This window comes from Phyllobates terribilis, unplaced genomic scaffold, assembly GCF_046119375.1.
Source record: "Phyllobates terribilis strain yellow unplaced genomic scaffold, ASM4611937v1 Scaffold_11__3_contigs__length_659146591, whole genome shotgun sequence".
NCBI classification, from domain to species: Eukaryota; Metazoa; Chordata; class Amphibia; order Anura; family Dendrobatidae; genus Phyllobates; species Phyllobates terribilis.
Genome location: NW_027362771.1, coordinates 605,875,629 through 605,897,180, shown reverse-complemented (window position 1 = coordinate 605,897,180; position 21,552 = coordinate 605,875,629). Strand labels below are relative to the sequence as shown.

Sequence of the window (21,552 nt, the reverse complement as noted above, 5' to 3'; positions counted from 1 at the left end):
CTCCAGTCTCTATGGAGGTGTGGGTTCAAATCCCACTGCTGTCATTATTTATTTGGATCTAATTTTTACCAAAAATTAGGAAACGGTTGAGGAAGTAAAGGGGATTGAGAACTTTGGAGGCAGCGATCATGCTATCCTATAATTTTGAAATACAAAAGGAGGAAAACCTGCGAAAACTGAGATTTTAAGAATGGACTGTAGAAAGGCAGTCTTTAATGGACTCAGTAAAAAGGAAGGAAAGGTAGGATGTTCTAAAGGAAAGAAATGTCCAGGAAGGATGGGAGATTTTGCTAAATTAAATTCTCACTGCACAATCAATATCAATCCCGAAAAGAAGGAAGAATGGAAAGCATTTCTGGAGACCAGGATGGCTGAATACTGAACTTAAAAGCTTGCTAAAAAGGAACAAAGATATGAGTATCAAATGGAAAGAAGGGTTCATATCTAAAGAAGAATATAATGCTGTCTGCAGGGAAAGCTGGGCTAGCGTTAGAAAAGCTAAAGCCAGTAATGAATTGAGGCTTGTAAGAGAGACCAAAAGCAATAAGAAAGGATTTTGGAAGTAAGTCAAAAGTTAAAGAAAAGCCAAAGATGCTATAGGATTTTTAAAAGATGAAAAGGGTAATGTGGTCAAAAATGATGTTTAGAAAACTGAACTTTTAAATTCCTGTTTGGCTTCTCTGTTCTCTAAGAAAGCAAATGTAACATCAAGTGATCTTCACTGTGCTGTAGAAGAAAAGGAACATGTGAAAAAGTCATACGTTTGAATACTGCATATGAGTGGTCATGTTAGCTTTAGGCATCAGAATTAATTACATAATTTACCATCTATGTTACATCCATGTCAGTTCAATCAATGATCAACCATTCTCAAAATTTGCCAAAATCAATCTTGGTCAAAAGAAGTCTAACTGCTAGCTCATATCTCTGCTGCCTTTTTAGGGTTATCAATACAGGGTGAGCAGAGTGATTAGCAAACATAAACAGAGCCATGCTGCTTCTGCTGCTTTCCAGTAAGTCACCCTAGTTATGGATTCATAGCTACATTGCTCTGCACTGCTGTATAATGTCTTCCTTGCTGCTGCTTCTGATTGTCTGTTACGTACAGGCAGGGGTGTAGGAATCCTTCATGTTTGAGTGTCCTGTATATGGGAGATCATAGCAAGTAATCTATAGCACCTAATACAGTGATATCTAAAAATTAGCGGATGAGCCAACAGAGGAAAGATTAGTTAAATATCTGGATACAAGTTATATGTTTTGTAAAATGGTGCCCCAGAGTCAATGTACAAACAAATCCCTGATAACTACGTTGCTGTTGCATAATAACATTTGTATTTTTGTCTTATTGGATATAAAATATTTTCTGTCATTTACATCAAAAGCAAACTTCTGATATAAATAAATTTTAACATCTGTAAGAGGTAGCGTGGCCGAGCGGTCTAAGGCGCTGGATTTAGGCTCCAGTCTCTCTGGAGGTGTGGGTTCAAATCCCACCGCTGCTATTATTTATTTGGATCTAATTTTTACCAAAAATTAGGAAACAGTTGAGGAAGTAAAAGGGGTTGAGAATTTAGGAGGCAGCAGTAATTTTATCCTATACTTTTGAACTACAAAAGGTGGAAAACCCGCAAAAACTGAGATTTTAAGATTGGACTGTAGAAAGGCAGTTTTTAATGGACTCAGGAAAAAGGAATGAAAAGCAGGATGTTCTAAAGGAAAGAAATGTCCAGGAAGGATGGGAGATTTTGCTAAATTAAATTCTCACTGCACAATCAGTAACAATCCCGAAAAGAAGGAAGAATGGAAAGCATTTATGGAGACCAGGATGGCTGAATACTGAACTTAAAAGCTTGCTAAAAAGGAACAAAGAAATGAGTATCAAATGGAAAGAAGGGTTCATATCTAAAGAAGAATATAAAGCTGTCTGCAGGGAAAGCTGGGCTAGCGTTAGAAAAGCTAAAGACAGTAATGAATTGAGGCTTGCAAGAGAGACCAAAAGCAATAAGAAAGGATTTTGGAAGTAAGTCAAAAGTTGAAGAAAAGCCAAAGATGCTATAGGATTTTTAAAAGATGAAAAGGGTAATGTGGTCAAAAATGATGTTGAGAAGACTGAACTTTTAAATCCTGTTTGGCTTCTCTGTTCTCTAAGAAAGCAAATGTAACATCAAGTGATCTTCACTGTGCTGTAGAAGAAAAGGAACATGTGAAAAAGTCATACGTATGAATACTGCATATGAGTGGTCATGTTAGCTTTAGGCATCAGAATTTATTACATAATTTACCATCTATGTTACATCCATGTCAGTTCAATCAATGATCAACCATTCTCAAAATTTGCCAAAATCAATCTTGGTCAAAAGAAGTCTAACTGCTAGCTCATATTTCTGCTGCCTTTTAAGGTTTATCAATACAGGATGAGCAGAGTGATTAGCAAACATAAACAGAGCCATGCTGCTTCTGCTGCTTTCCAGTAAGTTCCCTAGTTATGGATTCATAGCTACATTGCTCTGCACTGCTGTATAATGTCTTCCTTGCTGCTGCTTCTGATTGTCTGTTACGTACAGGCAAGGGTGTAGGAATCCTTCATGTTTGAGTGTCCTGTATATGGGAAATCATAGCAAGTAATCTATAGCACCTAATACTGTGATATCTAAAAATTAGGAGATCAGCCAACAGAGGATAGATTAGTTAAATATCTGGATACAAGTCATATGTTTTGTAAAATGGTGCCCCAGAGTCAATGTACAAACAAATCCATGATAACTACATTGCTGTTGCATAATAACATTTGTATTTTTGTCTTATTGGATATAAAATATTTTCTGTCACTTACATCAAAAGCAAACTTCTGATATAAACAACTTTAAACATCTGTCAGAGGTAGCGTGGCCGAGTGGTCTAAGGCGCTGGATTTAGGCTCCAGTCTCTCTGGAGGCATGGGTTCAAATGCCACCGCTGCCATTATTTATTTGGATCTAATTTTTACCAAAAATTTGGAAAAGGTTGAGGAAGTAAAGGGGATTGAGAACTTAGGAGGCAGCGATCATGCTATCCTATAATTTTGAAATACAAAAGGAGGAAAACCTGCGAAAACTGAGATTTTAAGAATGGACTGTAGAAAGGCAGTTTATAATGGACTCAGTAAAAAGGAAGGAAAGGTAGGATGTTCTAAAGGAAAGAAATGTCCAGGAAGGATGGGAGATTTTGCTAAATTAAATTGTCACTGCACAATCAGTATCAATCCCGAAAAGAAGGAAGAATGGAAAGCATTTATGGAGACCAGGATGGCTGAATACTGAACTTAAAAGCTTGCTAAAAAGGAAAAAAGATATGAGTATCAAATGGAAAGAAGGGTTCATATCTAAAGAAGAATATAATGCTGTCTGCAGGGAAAGCTGGGCTAGCGTTAGAAAAGCTAAAGCCAGTAATGAATTGAGGCTTGCAAGAGAGACCAAAAGCAATAAGAAAGGATTTTGGAAGTAAGCCAAAAGTTAAAGAAAAGCCAAAGATGCTATAGGATTTTTAAAAGATGAAAAGGGTAATGTGGTCAAAAATGATGTTGAGAAGACTGAACTTTTAAATCCTGTTTGGCTTTTCTGTTCTCTAAGAAAGCAAATGTAACATCAAGTGATCTTCACTGTGCTGTAGAAGAAAAGGAACATGTGAAAAAGTCATACGTATGAATACTGCATATGAGTGGTCATGTTAGCTTTAGGCATCAGAATTAATTACATAATTTACCATCTATGTTACATCCATGTCAGTTCAATCAATGATCAACCATTCTCAAAATTTGCCAAAATCAATCTTGGTCAAAAGAAGTCTAACTGCTAGCTCATATCCCTGCTGCCTTTTTAGGGTTATCAATACAGGATGAGCAGAGGGATTAGCAAACATTAAAAGAGACATGCTGCTTCTGATGCTTTCCAGTAAGTCACCCTAGTGATGAACTCATAGCTACATTGCTCTGCACTGCTGTATAATGTCTTCCTTGCTGCTGCTTCTGATTGTCTGTTACGTACAGGCAGGGGTGTAGTAATCCTTCATGTTTGAGTGTCCTGTATATGGGAGATCATAGCAAGTAATCTATACCACCTAATTCAGTGATATCTAAAAATTAGCGTAGGAGCCAACAGAGGAAAGATTAGTTAAATATCTGGATACAAGTCATATGTTTTGGAAAATGGTGCCCCAGAGTCAATGTACAAACAAATCCCTGATAACAATGTTGCTCATGCATAATAACATTTGTATTTTTGTCTTACTGGATATAAAATATTTTCTGTTACTTACATCAAAAGCAAACTTCTGATATAAACAACTTTAAACATCTGTAAGAGGTAGCGTGGCCGAGCGGTCTAAGGCGCTGGATTTAGGCTCCAGTCTCTCTGGAGGCGTGGGTTCAAATCCCACCACTGCCATTATTTATTTGGATCTAATTTTTACCAAAAATTAGGAAACGGTTGAGGAAGTAAAGGGGATTGAGAACTTAGGAGGCAGCGATCATGCTATCCTATAATTTTGAAATACAAAAGGAGGAAAACCTGTGAAAACTGAGATTTTAAGAATGGACTGTAGAAAGGCAGTTTTTAATTGACTCAGTAAAAAGGAAGGAAAGGTAGGATGTTCTAAAGGAAAGAAATGTCCAGGAAGGATGGGAGATTTTGCAAAATTAAATTCTCACTGCACAATCAGTATCAATCCCGAAAGAAGGAAGAATGGAAAGCATTTATGGAGACCAGGATGGCTGAATACTGAACTTAAAAGCTTGCTAAAAAGGAACAAAGAAATGAGTATCAAATGGAAAGAAGGGTTCATATCTAAAGAAGAATATAATGCTGTCTGCAGGGAAAGCTGGGCTAGCGTTAGAAAAGCTAAAGCCAGTAATGAATTGAGGCTTGCAAGAGAGACCAAAAGCAATAAGAAAGGATTTTGGAAGTAAGTCAAAAGTTAAAGAATAGGCAAAGATGCTATAGGATTTTTAAAAGATGAAAAGGGTAATGTGGTCAAAAATGATGTTGAGAAGACTGAACTTTTAAATTCCTGTTTGGCTTCTCTGTTCTCTAAGAAAGCAAATGTAACATCAAGTGATCTTCACTGTGCTGTAGAAGAAAAGGAACATGTGAACAAGTCATATGTATGAATACTGCATATGAGTGGTCATTTTGGCTTTAGGCATCAGAATTAATTACATAATTTACCATCTATGTTACATCCATGTCAGTTCAATCAATGATCAACCATTCTCAAAATTTGCCAAAATCAATCTTGGTCAAAAGAAGTCTAACTGCTAGCTCATATCCCTGCTGCCTTTTTAGGGTTATCAATACAGGATGTGCAGAGAGATTAGCAAACATTAAAAGAGACATGCTGCTTCTGATGCTTTCCAGTAAGTCACCCTAGTGATGAACTCATAGCTACATTGCTCTGCACTGCTGTATAATGTCTTCCTTGCTGCTGCTTCTGATTATCTGTTATGTACAGGCAGGGGTGTAGGAATCCTTCATGTTTGAGTGTCTTGTATATGGGAGATCATAGCAAGTAATCTATACCACCTAATTCAGTGATATCTAAAAATTAGCGTATGAGCCAACAGAGGAAAGATTAGTTAAATATCTGGATACAAGTCATATGTTTTGGAAAATGGTGCCCCAGAGTCAATGTACAAACAAATCCCTGATAACAATGTTGCTCATGCATAATAACATTTGTATTTTTGTCTTATTTTATATAAAATATTTTCTGTCACTTACATCAAAAGCAAACTTCTGATATAAACAACTTTAAACATCTGTAAGAGGTAGCGTGGCCGAGCGGTCTAAGGCGCTGGATTTAGTCTCCAGTCTCTCTGGAGGCGTGGGTTCAAATCCCACCGCTGCCATTATTTATTTGGATCAAATTTTTACCAAAAATTAGGAAAAGGTTGAGGAAGTAAAGGGGATTGAGAACTTAGGAGGCAGCGATCATGCTATCCTATAATTTTGAAATACAAAAGGAGGAAAACCTGCGAAGACTGAGATTTTAAGAATGGACTGTAGAAAGGCAGTTTATAATGGACTCAGTAAAAAGGAAGGAAAGGTAGGATATTCTAAAGGAAAGAAATGTCCAGGAAGGATGGGAGATTTTGCTAAATTAAATTGTCACTGCACAATCAGTATCAATCCCGAAAAGAAGGAAGAATGGAAAGCATTTATGGAGACCAGGATGGCTGAATACTGAACTTAAAAGCTTGCTAAAAAGGAAAAAAGAAATGAGTATCAAATGGAAAGAAGGGTTCATATCTAAAGAAGAATATAATGCTGTCTGCAGGGAAAGCTGGGCTAGCGTTAGAAAAGCTAAAGCCAGAAATGAATTGAGGCTTGCAAGAGAGACTAAAAGCAATAAGAAAGGATTTTGGAAGTAAGTCAAAAGTTAAAGAAAAGCCAAAGATGCTATAGTATTTTTAAAAGATGAAAAGGGTAATGTGGTCAAAAATGATGTTGAGAAGACTGAACTTTTAAATCCTGTTTGGCTTCTCTGTTCTCTAAGAAAGCAAATGTAACATCAAGTGATCTTCACTGTGCTGTAGAAGAAAAGGAACATGTGAAAAAGTGATACGTATGAATACTGCATATGAGTGGTCATGTTAGCTTTAGGCATCAGAATTAATTACATAATTTACCATCTATGTTACATCCATGTCAGTTCAATCAATGATCAACCATTCTCAAAATTTGCCAAAATCAATCTTGGTCAAAAGAAGTCTAACTGCTAGCTCATATCCCTGCTGCCTTTTTAGGGTTATCAATACAGGATGAGCAGAGGGATTAGCAAACATTAAAAGAGACATGCTGCTTCTGATGCTTTCCAGTAAGTCACCCTAGTGATGAACTCATAGCTACATTGCTCTGCACTGCTGTATAATGTCTTCCTTGCTGCTGCTTCTGATTGTCTGTTACGTACAGGCAGGGGTGTAGTAATCCTTCTTGTTTGAGTGTCCTGTATATGGGAGATCATAGCAAGTAATCTATACCACCTAATTCAGTGATATCTAAAAATTAGCGTAGGAGCCAACAGAGGAAAGATTAGTTAAATATCTGGATACAAGTCATATGTTTTGGAAAATGGTGCCCCAGAGTCAATGTACAAACAAATCCCTGATAACAATGTTGCTCATGCATAATAACATTTGTATTTTTGTCTTACTGGATATAAAATATTTTCTGTCACTTACATCAAAAGCAAACTTCTGATATAAACAACTTTAAACATCTGTAAGAGGTAGCGTGGCCGAGCGGTCTAAGGCGCTGGATTTAGGCTCCAGTCTCTCTGGAGGCGTGGGTTCAAATCCCACCACTGCCATTATTTATTTGGATCTAATTTTTACCAAAAATTAGGAAACGGTTGAGGAAGTAAAGGGGGTTGAGAACTTAGGAGGCAGCGATCATGCTATCCTATAATTTTGAAATACAAAAGGAGGAAAACCTGTGAAAACTGAGATTTTAAGAATGGACTGTAGAAAGGCAGTTTTTAATTGACTCAGTAAAAAGGAAGGAAAGGTAGGATGTTCTAAAGGAAAGAAATGTCCAGGAAGGATGGGAGATTTTGCAAAATTAAATTCTCACTGCACAATCAGTATCAATCCCGAAAGAAGGAAGAATGGAAAGCATTTTGGAGACCAGGATGGCTGAATACTGAACTTAAAAGCTTGCTAAAAAGGAACAAAGAAATGAGTATCAAATGGAAAGAAGGGTTCATATCTAAAGAAGAATATAATGCTGTCTGCAGGGAAAGCTGGGCTAGCGTTAGAAAAGCTAAAGCCAGTAATGAATTGAGGCTTGCAAGAGAGACCAAAAGCAATAAGAAAGGATTTTGTAAGTAAGTCAAAAGTTAAAGAATAGCCAAAGATGCTATAGGATTTTTAAAAGATGAAAAGGGTAATGTGGTCAAAAATGATGTTGAGAAGACTGAACTTTTAAATCCTGTTTGGCTTCTCTGTTCTCTAAGAAAGCAAATGTAACATCAAGTGATCTTCACTGTGCTGTAGAAGAAAAGGAACATGTGAACAAGTCATATGTATGAATACTGCATATGAGTGGTCATTTTGGCTTTAGGCATCAGAATTAATTACATAATTTACCATCTATGTTACATCCATGTCAGTTCAATCAATGATCAACCATTCTCAAAATTTGCCAAAATCAATGTTGGTCAAAAGAAGTCTAACTGCTAGCTCATATCCCTGCTGCCTTTTTAGGGTTATCAATACAGGATGAGCAGAGAGATTAGCAAACATTAAAAGAGACATGCTGCTTCTGATGCTTTCCAGTAAGTCACCCTAGTGATGAACTCATAGCTACATTGCTCTGCACTGCTGTATAATGTCTTCCTTGCTGCTGCTTCTGATTATCTGTTATGTACAGGCAGGGGTGTAGGAATCCTTCATGTTTGAGTGTCTTGTATATGGGAGATCATAGCAAGTAATCTATACCACCTAATTCAGTGATATCTAAAAATTAGCGTATGAGCCAACAGAGGAAAGATTAGTTAAATATCTGGATACAAGTCATATGTTTTGGAAAATGGTGCCCCAGAGTCAATGTACAAACAAATCCCTGATAACAATGTTGCTCATGCATAATAACATTTGTATTTTTGTCTTATTTTATATAAAATATTTTCTGTCACTTACATCAAAAGCAAACTTCTGATATAAACAACTTTAAACATCTGTAAGAGGTAGCGTGGCCGAGCGGTCTAAGGCGCTGGATTTAGGCTCCAGTCTCTCTGGAGGCGTGGGTTCAAATCCCACCGCTGCCATTATTTATTTGGATCAAATTTTTACCAAAAATTAGGAAAAGGTTGAGGAAGTAAAGGGGATTGAGAACTTAGGAGGCAGCGATCATGCTATCCTATAATTTTGAAATACAAAAGGAGGAAAACCTGCGAAGACTGAGATTTTAAGAATGGACTGTAGAAAGGCAGTTTATAATGGACTCAGTAAAAAGGAAGGAAAGGTAGGATGTTCTAAAGGAAAGAAATGTCCAGGAAGGATGGGAGATTTTGCTAAATTAAATTGTCACTGCACAATCAGTATCAATCCCGAAAAGAAGGAAGAATGGAAAGCATTTATGGAGACCAGGATGGCTGAATACTGAACTTAAAAGCTTGCTAAAAAGGAAAAAAGAAATGAGTATCAAATGGAAAGAAGGGTTCATATCTAAAGAAGAATATAATGCTGTCTGAAGGGAAAGCTGGGCTAGCGTTAGAAAAGCTAAAGCCAGTAATGAATTGAGGCTTGCAAGAGAGACTAAAAGCAATAAGAAAGGATTTTGGAAGTAAGTCAAAAGTTAAAGAAAAGCCAAAGATGCTATAGTATTTTTAAAAGATGAAAAGGGTAATGTGGTCAAAAATGATGTTGAGAAGACTGAACTTTTAAATCCTGTTTGGCTTCTCTGTTCTCTAAGAAAGCAAATGTAACATCAAGTGATCTTCACTGTGCTGTAGAAGAAAAGGAACATGTGAAAAAGTCATACGTATGAATACTGCATATGAGTGGTCATGTTAGCTTTAGGCATCAGAATTAATTACATAATTTACCATCTATGTTACATCCATGTCAGTTCAATCAATGATCAACCATTCTCAAAATTTGCCAAAATCAATCTTGGTCAAAAGAAGTCTAACTGCTAGCTCATATCCCTGCTGCCTTTTTAGGGTTATCAATACAGGATGAGCAGAGGGATTAGCAAACATTAAAAGAGACATGCTGCTTCTGATGCTTTCCAGTAAGTCACCCTAGTGATGAACTCATAGCTACATTGCTCTGCACTGCTGTATAATGTCTTCCTTGCTGCTGCTTCTGATTGTCTGTTACGTACAGGCAGGGGTGTAGTAATCCTTCTTGTTTGAGTGTCCTGTATATGGGAGATCATAGCAAGTAATCTATACCACCTAATTCAGTGATATCTAAAAATTAGCGTAGGAGCCAACAGAGGAAAGATTAGTTAAATATCTGGATACAAGTCATATGTTTTGGAAAATGGTGCCCCAGAGTCAATGTACAAACAAATCCCTGATAACAATGTTGCTCATGCATAATAACATTTGTATTTTTGTCTTACTGGATATAAAATATTTTCTGTCACTTACATCAAAAGCAAACTTCTGATATAAACAACTTTAAACATCTGTAAGAGGTAGCGTGGCCGAGCGGTCTAAGGCGCTGGATTTAGGCTCCAGTCTCTCTGGAGGCGTGGGTTCAAATCCCACCGCTGCCATTATTTATTTGGATCAAATTTTTACCAAAAATTAGGAAAAGGTTGAGGAAGTAAAGGGGATTGAGAACTTAGGAGGCAGCGATCATGCTATCCTATAATTTTGAAATACAAAAGGAGGAAAACCTGCGAAGACTGAGATTTTAAGAATGGACTGTAGAAAGGCAGTTTATAATGGACTCAGTAAAAAGGAAGGAAAGGTAGGATGTTCTAAAGGAAAGAAATGTCCAGGAAGGATGGGAGATTTTGCTAAATTAAATTGTCACTGCACAATCAGTATCAATCCCGAAAAGAAGGAAGAATGGAAAGCATTTATGGAGACCAGGATGGCTGAATACTGAACTTAAAAGCTTGCTAAAAAGGAAAAAAGAAATGAGTATCAAATGGAAAGAAGGGTTCATATCTAAAGAAGAATATAATGCTGTCTGAAGGGAAAGCTGGGCTAGCGTTAGAAAAGCTAAAGCCAGTAATGAATTGAGGCTTGCAAGAGAGACTAAAAGCAATAAGAAAGGATTTTGGAAGTAAGTCAAAAGTTAAAGAAAAGCCAAAGATGCTATAGTATTTTTAAAAGATGAAAAGGGTAATGTGGTCAAAAATGATGTTGAGAAGACTGAACTTTTAAATCCTGTTTGGCTTCTCTGTTCTCTAAGAAAGCAAATGTAACATCAAGTGATCTTCACTGTGCTGTAGAAGAAAAGGAACATGTGAAAAAGTCATACGTATGAATACTGCATATGAGTGGTCATGTTAGCTTTAGGCATCAGAATTAATTACATAATTTACCATCTATGTTACATCCATGTCAGTTCAATCAATGATCAACCATTCTCAAAATTTGCCAAAATCAATCTTGGTCAAAAGAAGTCTAACTGCTAGCTCATATCCCTGCTGCCTTTTTAGGGTTATCAATACAGGATGAGCAGAGGGATTAGCAAACATTAAAAGAGACATGCTGCTTCTGATGCTTTCCAGTAAGTCACCCTAGTGATGAACTCATAGCTACATTGCTCTGCACTGCTGTATATTGTCTTCCTTGCTGCTGCTTCTGATTGTCTGTTACGTACAGGCAGGGGTGTAGTAATCCTTCTTGTTTGAGTGTCCTGTATATGGGAGATCATAGCAAGTAATCTATACCACCTAATTCAGTGATATCTAAAAATTAGCGTAGGAGCCAACAGAGGAAAGATTAGTTAAATATCTGGATACAAGTCATATGTTTTGGAAAATGGTGCCCCAGAGTCAATGTACAAACAAATCCCTGATAACAATGTTGCTCATGCATAATAACATTTGTATTTTTGTCTTACTGGATATAAAATATTTTCTGTCACTTACATCAAAAGCAAACTTCTGATATAAACAACTTTAAACATCTGTAAGAGGCAGTGTGGCCGAGCGGTCTAAGGCGCTGGATTTAGGCTCCAGTCTCTCTGGAGGCGTGGGTTCAAATCCCACCACTGCCATTATTTATTTGGATCTAATTTTTACCAAAAATTAGGAAGCGGTTGAGGAAGTAAAGGGGATTGAGAACTTAGGAGGCAGCGATCATGCTATCCTATAATTTTGAAATACAAAAGGAGGAAAACCTGCGAAAACTGAGATTTTAAGAATGGACTGTAGAAAGGCAGTTTTTAATTGACTCAGTAAAAAGGAAGGAAAGGTAGGATGTTCTAAAGGAAAGAAATGTCCAGGAAGGATGGGAGATTTTGCAAAATTAAATTCTCACTGCACAATCAGTATCAATCCCGAAAGAAGGAAGAATGGAAAGCATTTATGGAGACCAGGATGGCTGAATACTGAACTTAACAGCTTGCTAAAAAGGAACAAAGAAATGAGTATCAAATGGAAAGAAGGGTTCATATCTAAAGAAGAATATAATGCTGTCTGCAGGGAAAGCTGGGCTAGCGTTAGAAAAGCTAAAGCCAGTAATGAATTGAGGCTTGCAAGAGAGACCAAAAGCAATAAGAAAGGATTTTGTAAGTAAGTCAAAAGTTAAAGAATAGCCAAAGATGCTATAGGATTTTTAAAAGATGAAAAGGGTAATGTGGTCAAAAATGATGTTGAGAAGACTGAACTTTTAAATCCTGTTTGGCTTCTCTGTTCTCTAAGAAAGCAAATGTAACATCAAGTGATCTTCACTGTGCTGTAGAAGAAAAGGAACATGTGAACAAGTCATATGTATGAATACTGCATATGAGTGGTCATTTTGGCTTTAGGCATCAGAATTAATTACATAATTTACCATCTATGTTACATCCATGTCAGTTCAATCAATGATCAACCATTCTCAAAATTTGCCAAAATCAATGTTGGTCAAAAGAAGTCTAACTGCTAGCTCATATCCCTGCTGCCTTTTTAGGGTTATCAATACAGGATGAGCAGAGAGATTAGCAAACATTAAAAGAGACATGCTGCTTCTGATGCTTTCCAGTAAGTCACCCTAGTGATGAACTCATAGCTACATTGCTCTGCACTGCTGTATAATGTCTTCCTTGCTGCTGCTTCTGATTATCTGTTATGTACAGGCAGGGGTGTAGGAATCCTTCATGTTTGAGTGTCTTGTATATGGGAGATCATAGCAAGTAATCTATACCACCTAATTCAGTGATATCTAAAAATTAGCGTATGAGCCAACAGAGGAAAGATTAGTTAAATATCTGGATACAAGTCATATGTTTTGGAAAATGGTGCCCCAGAGTCAATGTACAAACAAATCCCTGATAACAATGTTGCTCATGCATAATAACATTTGTATTTTTGTCTTATTTTATATTAAATATTTTCTGTCACTTACATCAAAAGCAAACTTCTGATATAAACAACTTTAAACATCTGTAAGAGGTAGCGTGGCCGAGCAGTCTAAGGCGCTGGATTTAGGCTCCAGTCTCTCTGGAGGCGTGGGTTCAAATCCCACCGCTGCCATTATTTATTTGGATCTAATTTTTACCAAAAATTAGGAAAAGGTTGAGGAAGTAAAGGGGATTGAGAACTTAGGAGGCAGAGATCATGCTATCCTATAATTTTGAAATACAAAAGGAGGAAAACCTGCGAAAACTGAGATTTTAAGAATGGACTGTAGAAAGGCAGTTTATAATGGACTCAATAAAAAGGAAGGAAAGGTAGGATGTTCTAAAGGAAAGAAATGTCCAGGAAGGATGGGAGATTTTGCTAAATTAAATTGTCACTGCACAATCAGTATCAATCCCGAAAAGAAGGAAGAATGGAAAGCATTTATGGAGACCAGGATGGCTGAATACTGAACTTAAAAGCTTGCTAAAAAGGAAAAAAGAAATGAGTATCAAATGGAAAGAAGGGTTCATATCTAATGAAGAATATAATGCTGTCTGCAGGGAAAGCTGGGCTAGCGTTAGAAAAGCTAAAGCCAGTAATGAATTGAGGCTTGCAAGAGAGACCAAAAGCAATAAGAAAGGATTTTGGAAGTTATTCAAAAGTTAAAGAAAAGCCAAAGATGCTATAGTATTTTTAAAAGATGAAAAGGGTAATGTGGTCAAAAATGATGTTGAGAAGACTGAACTTTTAAATCCTGTTTGGCTTCTCTGTTCTCTAAGAAAGCAAATGTAACATCAAGTGATCTTCACTGTGCTGTAGAAGAAAAGGAACATGTGAAAAAGTCATACGTATGAATACTGCATATGAGTGGTCATGTTAGCTTTAGGCATCAGAATTAATTACATAATTTACCATCTATGTTACATCCATGTCAGTTCAATCAATGATCAACCATTCTCAAAATTTGCCAAAATCAATCTTGGTCAAAAGAAGTCTAACTGCTAGCTCATATCCCTGCTGCCTTTTTAGGGTTATCAATACAGGATGAGCAGAGGGATTAGCAAACATTAAAAGAGACATGCTGCTTCTGATGCTTTCCAGTAAGTCACCCTAGTGATGAACTCATAGCTACATTGCTCTGCACTGCTGTATAATGTCTTCCTTGCTGCTGCTTCTGATTGTCTGTTACGTACAGGCAGGGGTGTAGTAATCCTTCTTGTTTGAGTGTCCTGTATATGGGAGATCATAGCAAGTAATCTATACCACCTAATTCAGTGATATCTAAAAATTAGCGTAGGAGCCAACAGAGGAAAGATTAGTTAAATATCTGGATACAAGTCATATGTTTTGGAAAATGGTGCCCCAGAGTCAATGTACAAACAAATCCCTGATAACAATGTTGCTCATGCATAATAACATTTGTATTTTTGTCTTACTGGATATAAAATATTTTCTGTCACTTACATCAAAAGCAAACTTCTGATATAAACAACTTTAAACATCTGTAAGAGGTAGCGTGGCCGAGCGGTCTAAGGCGCTGGATTTAGGCTCCAGTCTCTCTGGAGGCGTGGGTTCAAATCCCACCACTGCCATTATTTATTTGGATCTAATTTTTACCAAAAATTAGGAAACGGTTGAGGAAGTATAGGGGATTGAGAACTTAGGAGGCAGCGATCATGCTATCCTATAATTTTGAAATACAAAAGGAGGAAAACCTGCGAAGACTGAGATTTTAAGAATGGACTGTAGAAAGGCAGTTTATAATGGACTCAGTAAAAAGGAAGGAAAGGTAGGATGTTCTAAAGGAAAGAAATGTCCAGGAAGGATGGGAGATTTTGCTAAATTAAATTGTCACTGCACAATCAGTATCAATCCCGAAAAGAAGGAAGAATGGAAAGCATTTATGGAGACCAGGATGGCTGAATACTGAACTTAAAAGCTTGCTAAAAAGGAAAAAAGAAATGAGTATCAAATGGAAAGAAGGGTTCATATCTAAAGAAGAATATAATGCTGTCTGAAGGGAAAGCTGGGCTAGCGTTAGAAAAGCTAAAGCCAGTAATGAATTGAGGCTTGCAAGAGAGACTAAAAGCAATAAGAAAGGATTTTGGAAGTAAGTCAAAAGTTAAAGAAAAGCCAAAGATGCTATAGTATTTTTAAAAGATGAAAAGGGTAATGTGGTCAAAAATGATGTTGAGAAGACTGAACTTTTAAATCCTGTTTGGCTTCTCTGTTCTCTAAGAAAGCAAATGTAACATCAAGTGATCTTCACTGTGCTGTAGAAGAAAAGGAACATGTGAAAAAGTCATACGTATGAATACTGCATATGAGTGGTCATGTTAGCTTTAGGCATCAGAATTAATTACATAATTTACCATCTATGTTACATCCATGTCAGTTCAATCAATGATCAACCATTCTCAAAATTTGCCAAAATCAATCTTGGTCAAAAGAAGTCTAACTGCTAGCTCATATCCCTGCTGCCTTTTTAGGGTTATCAATACAGGATGAGCAGAGGGATTAGCAAACATTAAAAGAGACATGCTGCTTCTGATGCTTTCCAGTAAGTCACCCTAGTGATGAACTCATAGCTACATTGCTCTGCACTGCTGTATAATGTCTTCCTTGCTGCTGCTTCTGATTGTCTGTTACGTACAGGCAGGGGTGTAGTAATCCTTCTTGTTTGAGTGTCCTGTATATGGGAGATCATAGCAAGTAATCTATACCACCTAATTCAGTGATATCTAAAAATTAGCGTAGGAGCCAACAGAGGAAAGATTAGTTAAATATCTGGATACAAGTCATATGTTTTGGAAAATGGTGCCCCAGAGTCAATGTACAAACAAATCCCTGATAACAATGTTGCTCATGCATAATAACATTTGTATTTTTGTCCTACTGGATATAAAATATTTTCTGTCACTTACATCAAAAGCAAACTTCTGATATAAACAACTTTAAACATCTGTAAGAGGTAGCGTGGCCGAGCGGTCTAAGGCGCTGGATTTAAGCTCCAGTCTCTCTGGAGGCGTGGGTTCAAATCCCACCACTGCCATTATTTATTTGGATCTAATTTTTACCAAAAATTAGGAAACGGTTGAGGAAGTAAAGGGGATTGAGAACTTAGGAGGCAGCGATCATGCTATCCTATAATTTTGAAATACAAAAGGAGGAAAACCTGCGAAAACTGAGATTTTAAGAATGGACTGTAGAAAGGCAGTTTTTAATTGACTCAGTAAAAAGGAAGGAAAGGTAGGATGTTCTAAAGGAAAGAAATGTCCAGGAAGGATGGGAGATTTTGCAAAATTAAATTCTCACTGCACAATCAGTATCAATCCCGAAAGAAGGAAGAATGGAAAGCATTTATGGAGACCAGGATGGCTGAATACTGAACTTAAAAGCTTGCTAAAAAGGAACAAAGAAATGAGTATCAAATGGAAAGAAGGGTTCATATCTAAAGAAGAATATAATGCTGTCTGCAGGGAAAGCTGGGCTAGCGTTAGAAAAGCTAAAGCCAGTAATGAATTGAGGCTTGCAAGAGAGACCAAAAGCAATAAGAAAGGATTTTGTAAGTAAGTCAAAAGTTAAAGAATAGCCAAAGATGCTATAGGATTTTTAAAAGATGAAAAGGGTAATGTGGTCAAAAATGATGTTGAGAAGACTGAACTTTTAAATCCTGTTTGGCTTCTCTGTTCTCTAAGAAAGCAAATGTAACATCAAGTGATCTTCACTGTGCTGTAGAAGAAAAGGAACATGTGAACAAGTCATATGTATGAATACTGCATATGAGTGGTCATTTTGGCTTTAGGCATCAGAATTAATTACATAATTTACCATCTATGTTACATCCATGTCAGTTCAATCAATGATCAACCATTCTCAAAATTTGCCAAAATCAATGTTGGTCAAAAGAAGTCTAACTGCTAGCTCATATCCCTGCTGCCTTTTTAGGGTTATCAATACAGGATGAGCAGAGAGATTAGCAAACATTAAAAGAGACATGCTGCTTCTGATGCTTTCCAGTAAGTCACCCTAGTGATGAACTCATAGCTACATTGCTCTGCACTGCTGTATAATGTCTTCCTTGCTGCTGCTTCTGATTATCTGTTATGTACAGGCAGGGGTGTAGGAATCCTTCATGTTTGAGTGTCTTGTATATGGGAGATCATAGCAAGTAATCTATACCACCTAATTCAGTGATATCTAAAAATTAGCGTATGAGCCAACAGAGGAAAGATTAGTTAAATATCTGGATACAAGTCATATGTTTTGGAAAATGGTGCCCCAGAGTCAATGTACAAACAAATCCCTGATAACAATGTTGCTCATGCATAATAACATTTGTATTTTTGTCTTATTTTATATTAAATATTTTCTGTCACTTACATCAAAAGCAAACTTCTGATATAAACAACTTTAAACATCTGTAAGAGGTAGCGTGGCCGAGCAGTCTAAGGCGCTGGATTTAGGCTCCAGTCTCTCTGGAGGCGTGGGTTCAAATCCCACCGCTGCCATTATTTATTTGGATCTAATTTTTACCAAAAATTAGGAAAAGGTTGAGGAAGTAAAGGGGATTGAGAACTTAGGAGGCAGAGATCATGCTATCCTATAATTTTGAAATACAAAAGGAGGAAAACCTGCGAAAACTGAGATTTTAAGAATGGACTGTAGAAAGGCAGTTTATAATGGACTCAATAAAAAGGAAGGAAAGGTAGGATGTTCTAAAGGAAAGAAATGTCCAGGAAGGATGGGAGATTTTGCTAAATTAAATTGTCACTGCACAATCAGTATCAATCCCGAAAAGAAGGAAGAATGGAAAGCATTTATGGAGACCAGGATGGCTGAATACTGAACTTAAAAGCTTGCTAAAAAGGAAAAAAGAAATGAGTATCAAATGGAAAGAAGGGTTCATATCTAATGAAGAATATAATGCTGTCTGCAGGGAAAGCTGGGCTAGCGTTAGAAAAGCTAAAGCCAGTAATGAATTGAGGCTTGCAAGAGAGACCAAAAGCAATAAGAAAGGATTTTGGAAGTTATTCAAAAGTTAAAGAAAAGCCAAAGATGCTATAGTATTTTTAAAAGATGAAAAGGGTAATGTGGTCAAAAATGATGTTGAGAAGACTGAACTTTTAAATCCTGTTTGGCTTCTCTGTTCTCTAAGAAAGCAAATGTAACATCAAGTGATCTTCACTGTGCTGTAGAAGAAAAGGAACATGTGAAAAAGTCGTACGTATGAATACTGCATATGAGTGGTCATGTTAGCTTTAGGCATCAGAATTAATTACATAATTTACCATCTATGTTACATCCATGTCAGTTCAATCAATGATCAACCATTCTCAAAATTTGCCAAAATCAATCTTGGTCAAAAGAAGTCTAACTGCTAGCTCATATCCCTGCTGCCTTTTTAGGGTTATCAATACAGGATGAGCAGAGGGATTAGCAAACATTAAAAGAGACATGCTGCTTCTGATGCTTTCCAGTAAGTCACCCTAGTGATGAACTCATAGCTACATTGCTCTGCACTGCTGTATAATGTCTTCCTTGCTGCTGCTTATGATTGTCTGTTACGTACAGGCAGGGGTGTAGGAATCCTTCATGTTTGAGTGTCCTGTATATGGGAGATCATAGCAAGTAATCTATACCACCTAATTCAGTGATATCTAAAAATTAGCGTATGAGCCAACAGAGGAAAGATTAGTTAAATATCTGGATACAAGTCATATGTTTTGAAAAATGGTGCCCCAGAGTCAATGTACAAACAAATCCCTGATAACAATGTTGCTCATGCATAATAACATTTGTATTTTTGTCTTATTGGATATAAAATATTTTCTGTCACTTACATCAAAAGCAAACTTCTGATATAAACAACTTTAAACATCTGTAAGAGGTAGCGTGGCCGAGCGGTCTAAGGCGCTGGAGTTAGGCTCCAGTCTCTCTCAAGGCGTGGGTTCAAATCCCACCGCTGCCATTTTTTATTTGGATCAAATTTTTACCAAAAATTAGGAAACGGTTGAGGAAGTAAAGGGGATTGAGAACTTAGGAGGCAGCGATCATGCTATCCTATAATTTTGAAATACAAAAGGAGGAAAACCTGCGAAAACTGAGATTTTAAGAATGGACTGTAGAAAGGCAGTTTTTAATGGACTCAGTAAAAAGGAAGGAAAGGTAGGATGTTCTAAAGGAAAGAAATGTCCAGGAAGGATGGGAGATTTTGCAAAATTAAATTCTCACTGCACAATCAGTATCAATCCCGAAAGAAGGAAGAATGGAAAGCATTTATGGAGACCAGGATGGCTGAATACTGAACTTAAAAGCTTGCTAAAAAGGAACAAAGAAATGAGTATCAAATGGAAAGAAGGGTTCATATCTAAAGAAGAATATAATGCTGTCTGCAGGGAAAGCTGGGCTAGCGTTAGAAAAGCTAAAGCCAGTATTGAATTGAGGCTTGCAAGAGAGACCAAAAGCAATAAGAAAGGATTTTGGAAGTAAGTCAAAAGTTAAAGAAAAGCCAAAGATGCTATAGGATTTTTAAAAGATGAAAAGGGTAATGTGGTCAAAAATGATGTTGAGAAGACTGAACTTTTAAATTCCTGTTTGGCTTCTCTGTTCTCTAAGAAAGCAAATGTAACATCAAGTGATCTTCACTGTGCTGTAGAAGAAAAGGAACATGTGAACAAGTCATATGTATGAATACTGCATATGAGTGGTCATTTTGGCTTTAGGCATCAGAATTAATTACATAATTTACCATCTATGTTACATCCATGTCAGTTCAATCAATGATCAACCATTCTCAAAATTTGCCAAAATCAATGTTGGTCAAAAGAAGTCTAACTGCTAGCTCATATCCCTGCTGCCTTTTTAGGGCTATCAATACAGGATGAGCAGAGAGATTAGCAAACATTAAAAGAGACATGCTGCTTCTGATGCTTTCCAGTAAGTCACCCTAGTGATGAACTCATAGCTACATTGCTCTGCACTGCTGTATAATGTCTTCCTTGCTGCTGCTTCTGATTATCTGTTACGTACAGGCAGGGGTGTAGGAATCCTTCATGTTTGAGTGTCTTGTATATGGGAGATCATAGCAAGTAATCTATACCACCTAATTCAGTGATATCTAAAAATTAGCGTATGAGCCAACAGAGGAAAGATTAGTTAAATATCTGGATACAAGTCATATGTTTTGTAAAATGGTGCCCCAGAGTCAATGTACAAACAAATCCCTGATAACAATGTTGCTCATGCATAATAACATTTGTATTTTTGACTTATTTTATATAAAATATTTTCTGTCACTTACATCAAAAGCAAACTTCTGATATAAACAACTTTAAACATCGGTAAGAGGTAGCGTGGCCGAGCGGTCTAAGGCGCTGGATTTAGCCTCCAGTCTCTCTGGAGGCGTGGGTTCAAATCCCACCGCTGCCATTATTTATTTGGATCTAATTTTTACCAAAAATTAGGAAAAGGTTGAGGAAGTAAAGGGGATTGAGAACTTAGGAGGCAGCGATCATGCTATCCTATAATTTTGAAATACAAAAGGAGGAAAACCTGCGAAAACTGAGATTTTAAGAATGGACTGTAGAAAGGCAGTTTATAATGGACTCAGTAAAAAGGAAGGAAAGGTAGGATGTTCTAAAGGAAAGAAATGTCCAGGAAGGATGGGAGATTTTGCTAAATTAAATTGTCACTGCACAATCAGTATCAATCCCGAAAAGAAGGAAGAATGGAAAGCATTTATGGAGACCAGGATGGCTGAATACTGAACTTAAAAGCTTGCTAAAAAGGAAAAAAGAAATGAGTATCAAATGGAAAGAAGGGTTCATATCTAAAGAAGAATATAATGCTGTCTGCAGGGAAAGCTGGGCTAGCGTTAGAAAAGCTAAAGCCAGTAATGAATTGAGGCTTGCAAGAGAGACCAAAAGCAATAAGAAATGATTTTGGAAGTTATTCAAAAGTTAAAGAAAAGCCAAAGATGCTATAGTATTTTTAAAAGATGAAAAGGGTAATGTGGTCAAAAATGATGTTGAGAAGACTGAACTTTTAAATCCTGTTTGGCTTCTCTGTTCTCTAAGAAAGCAAATGTAACATCAAGTGATCTTCACTGTGCTGTAGAAGAAAAGGAACATGTGAAAAAGTCATACGTATGAATACTGCATATGAGTGGTCATGTTAGCTTTAGGCATCAGAATTAATTACATAATTTACCATCTATGTTACATCCATGTCAGTTCAATCAATGATCAACCATTCTCAAAATTTGCCAAAATCAATCTTGGTCAAAAGAAGTCTAACTGCTAGCTCATATCCCTGCTGCCTTTTTAGGGTTATCAATACAGGATGAGCAGAGGGATTAGCAAACATTAAAAGAGACATGCTGCTTCTGATGCTTTCCAGTAAGTCACCCTAGTGATGAACTCATAGCTACATTGCTCTGCACTGCTGTATAATGTCTTCCTTGCTGCTGCTTATGATTGTCTGTTACGTACAGGCAGGGGTG

The 21,552-nt window shown here is 36.9% G+C and overlaps 14 non-coding genes across 14 annotated transcripts; all 14 read left to right on the top strand.

Annotated features, from left to right (window-relative positions):
* Positions 1-1,423: 1,423 nt before the first annotated feature.
* Positions 1,424-1,505, top strand: TRNAL-UAG (transfer RNA leucine (anticodon UAG)). The gene has a single exon. It is a non-coding gene; the product is annotated as a tRNA-Leu (tRNA).
* Positions 1,506-2,882: 1,377 nt separating this feature from the next.
* TRNAL-UAG (transfer RNA leucine (anticodon UAG)) lies at positions 2,883-2,964 on the top strand. Its single transcript has one exon. It is a non-coding gene; the product is annotated as a tRNA-Leu (tRNA).
* A 1,378-nt stretch (positions 2,965-4,342) lies between these two features.
* Positions 4,343-4,424, top strand: TRNAL-UAG (transfer RNA leucine (anticodon UAG)). Its single transcript has one exon. It is a non-coding gene; the product is annotated as a tRNA-Leu (tRNA).
* Positions 4,425-5,802: 1,378 nt separating this feature from the next.
* On the top strand, positions 5,803-5,884 carry TRNAL-UAG (transfer RNA leucine (anticodon UAG)). The gene has a single exon. It is a non-coding gene; the product is annotated as a tRNA-Leu (tRNA).
* A 1,378-nt stretch (positions 5,885-7,262) lies between these two features.
* TRNAL-UAG (transfer RNA leucine (anticodon UAG)) lies at positions 7,263-7,344 on the top strand. Its single transcript has one exon. It is a non-coding gene; the product is annotated as a tRNA-Leu (tRNA).
* A 1,376-nt stretch (positions 7,345-8,720) lies between these two features.
* TRNAL-UAG (transfer RNA leucine (anticodon UAG)) lies at positions 8,721-8,802 on the top strand. The gene has a single exon. It is a non-coding gene; the product is annotated as a tRNA-Leu (tRNA).
* A 1,378-nt stretch (positions 8,803-10,180) lies between these two features.
* Positions 10,181-10,262, top strand: TRNAL-UAG (transfer RNA leucine (anticodon UAG)). The gene has a single exon. It is a non-coding gene; the product is annotated as a tRNA-Leu (tRNA).
* Positions 10,263-11,640: 1,378 nt separating this feature from the next.
* TRNAL-UAG (transfer RNA leucine (anticodon UAG)) lies at positions 11,641-11,722 on the top strand. Its single transcript has one exon. It is a non-coding gene; the product is annotated as a tRNA-Leu (tRNA).
* Positions 11,723-13,099: 1,377 nt separating this feature from the next.
* Positions 13,100-13,181, top strand: TRNAL-UAG (transfer RNA leucine (anticodon UAG)). The gene has a single exon. It is a non-coding gene; the product is annotated as a tRNA-Leu (tRNA).
* A 1,378-nt stretch (positions 13,182-14,559) lies between these two features.
* Positions 14,560-14,641, top strand: TRNAL-UAG (transfer RNA leucine (anticodon UAG)). Its single transcript has one exon. It is a non-coding gene; the product is annotated as a tRNA-Leu (tRNA).
* Positions 14,642-16,019: 1,378 nt separating this feature from the next.
* TRNAL-UAA (transfer RNA leucine (anticodon UAA)) lies at positions 16,020-16,101 on the top strand. The gene has a single exon. It is a non-coding gene; the product is annotated as a tRNA-Leu (tRNA).
* Positions 16,102-17,478: 1,377 nt separating this feature from the next.
* Positions 17,479-17,560, top strand: TRNAL-UAG (transfer RNA leucine (anticodon UAG)). Its single transcript has one exon. It is a non-coding gene; the product is annotated as a tRNA-Leu (tRNA).
* Positions 17,561-18,938: 1,378 nt separating this feature from the next.
* On the top strand, positions 18,939-19,020 carry TRNAL-UAG (transfer RNA leucine (anticodon UAG)). Its single transcript has one exon. It is a non-coding gene; the product is annotated as a tRNA-Leu (tRNA).
* A 1,378-nt stretch (positions 19,021-20,398) lies between these two features.
* TRNAL-UAG (transfer RNA leucine (anticodon UAG)) lies at positions 20,399-20,480 on the top strand. The gene has a single exon. It is a non-coding gene; the product is annotated as a tRNA-Leu (tRNA).
* Positions 20,481-21,552: the final 1,072 nt, after the last annotated feature.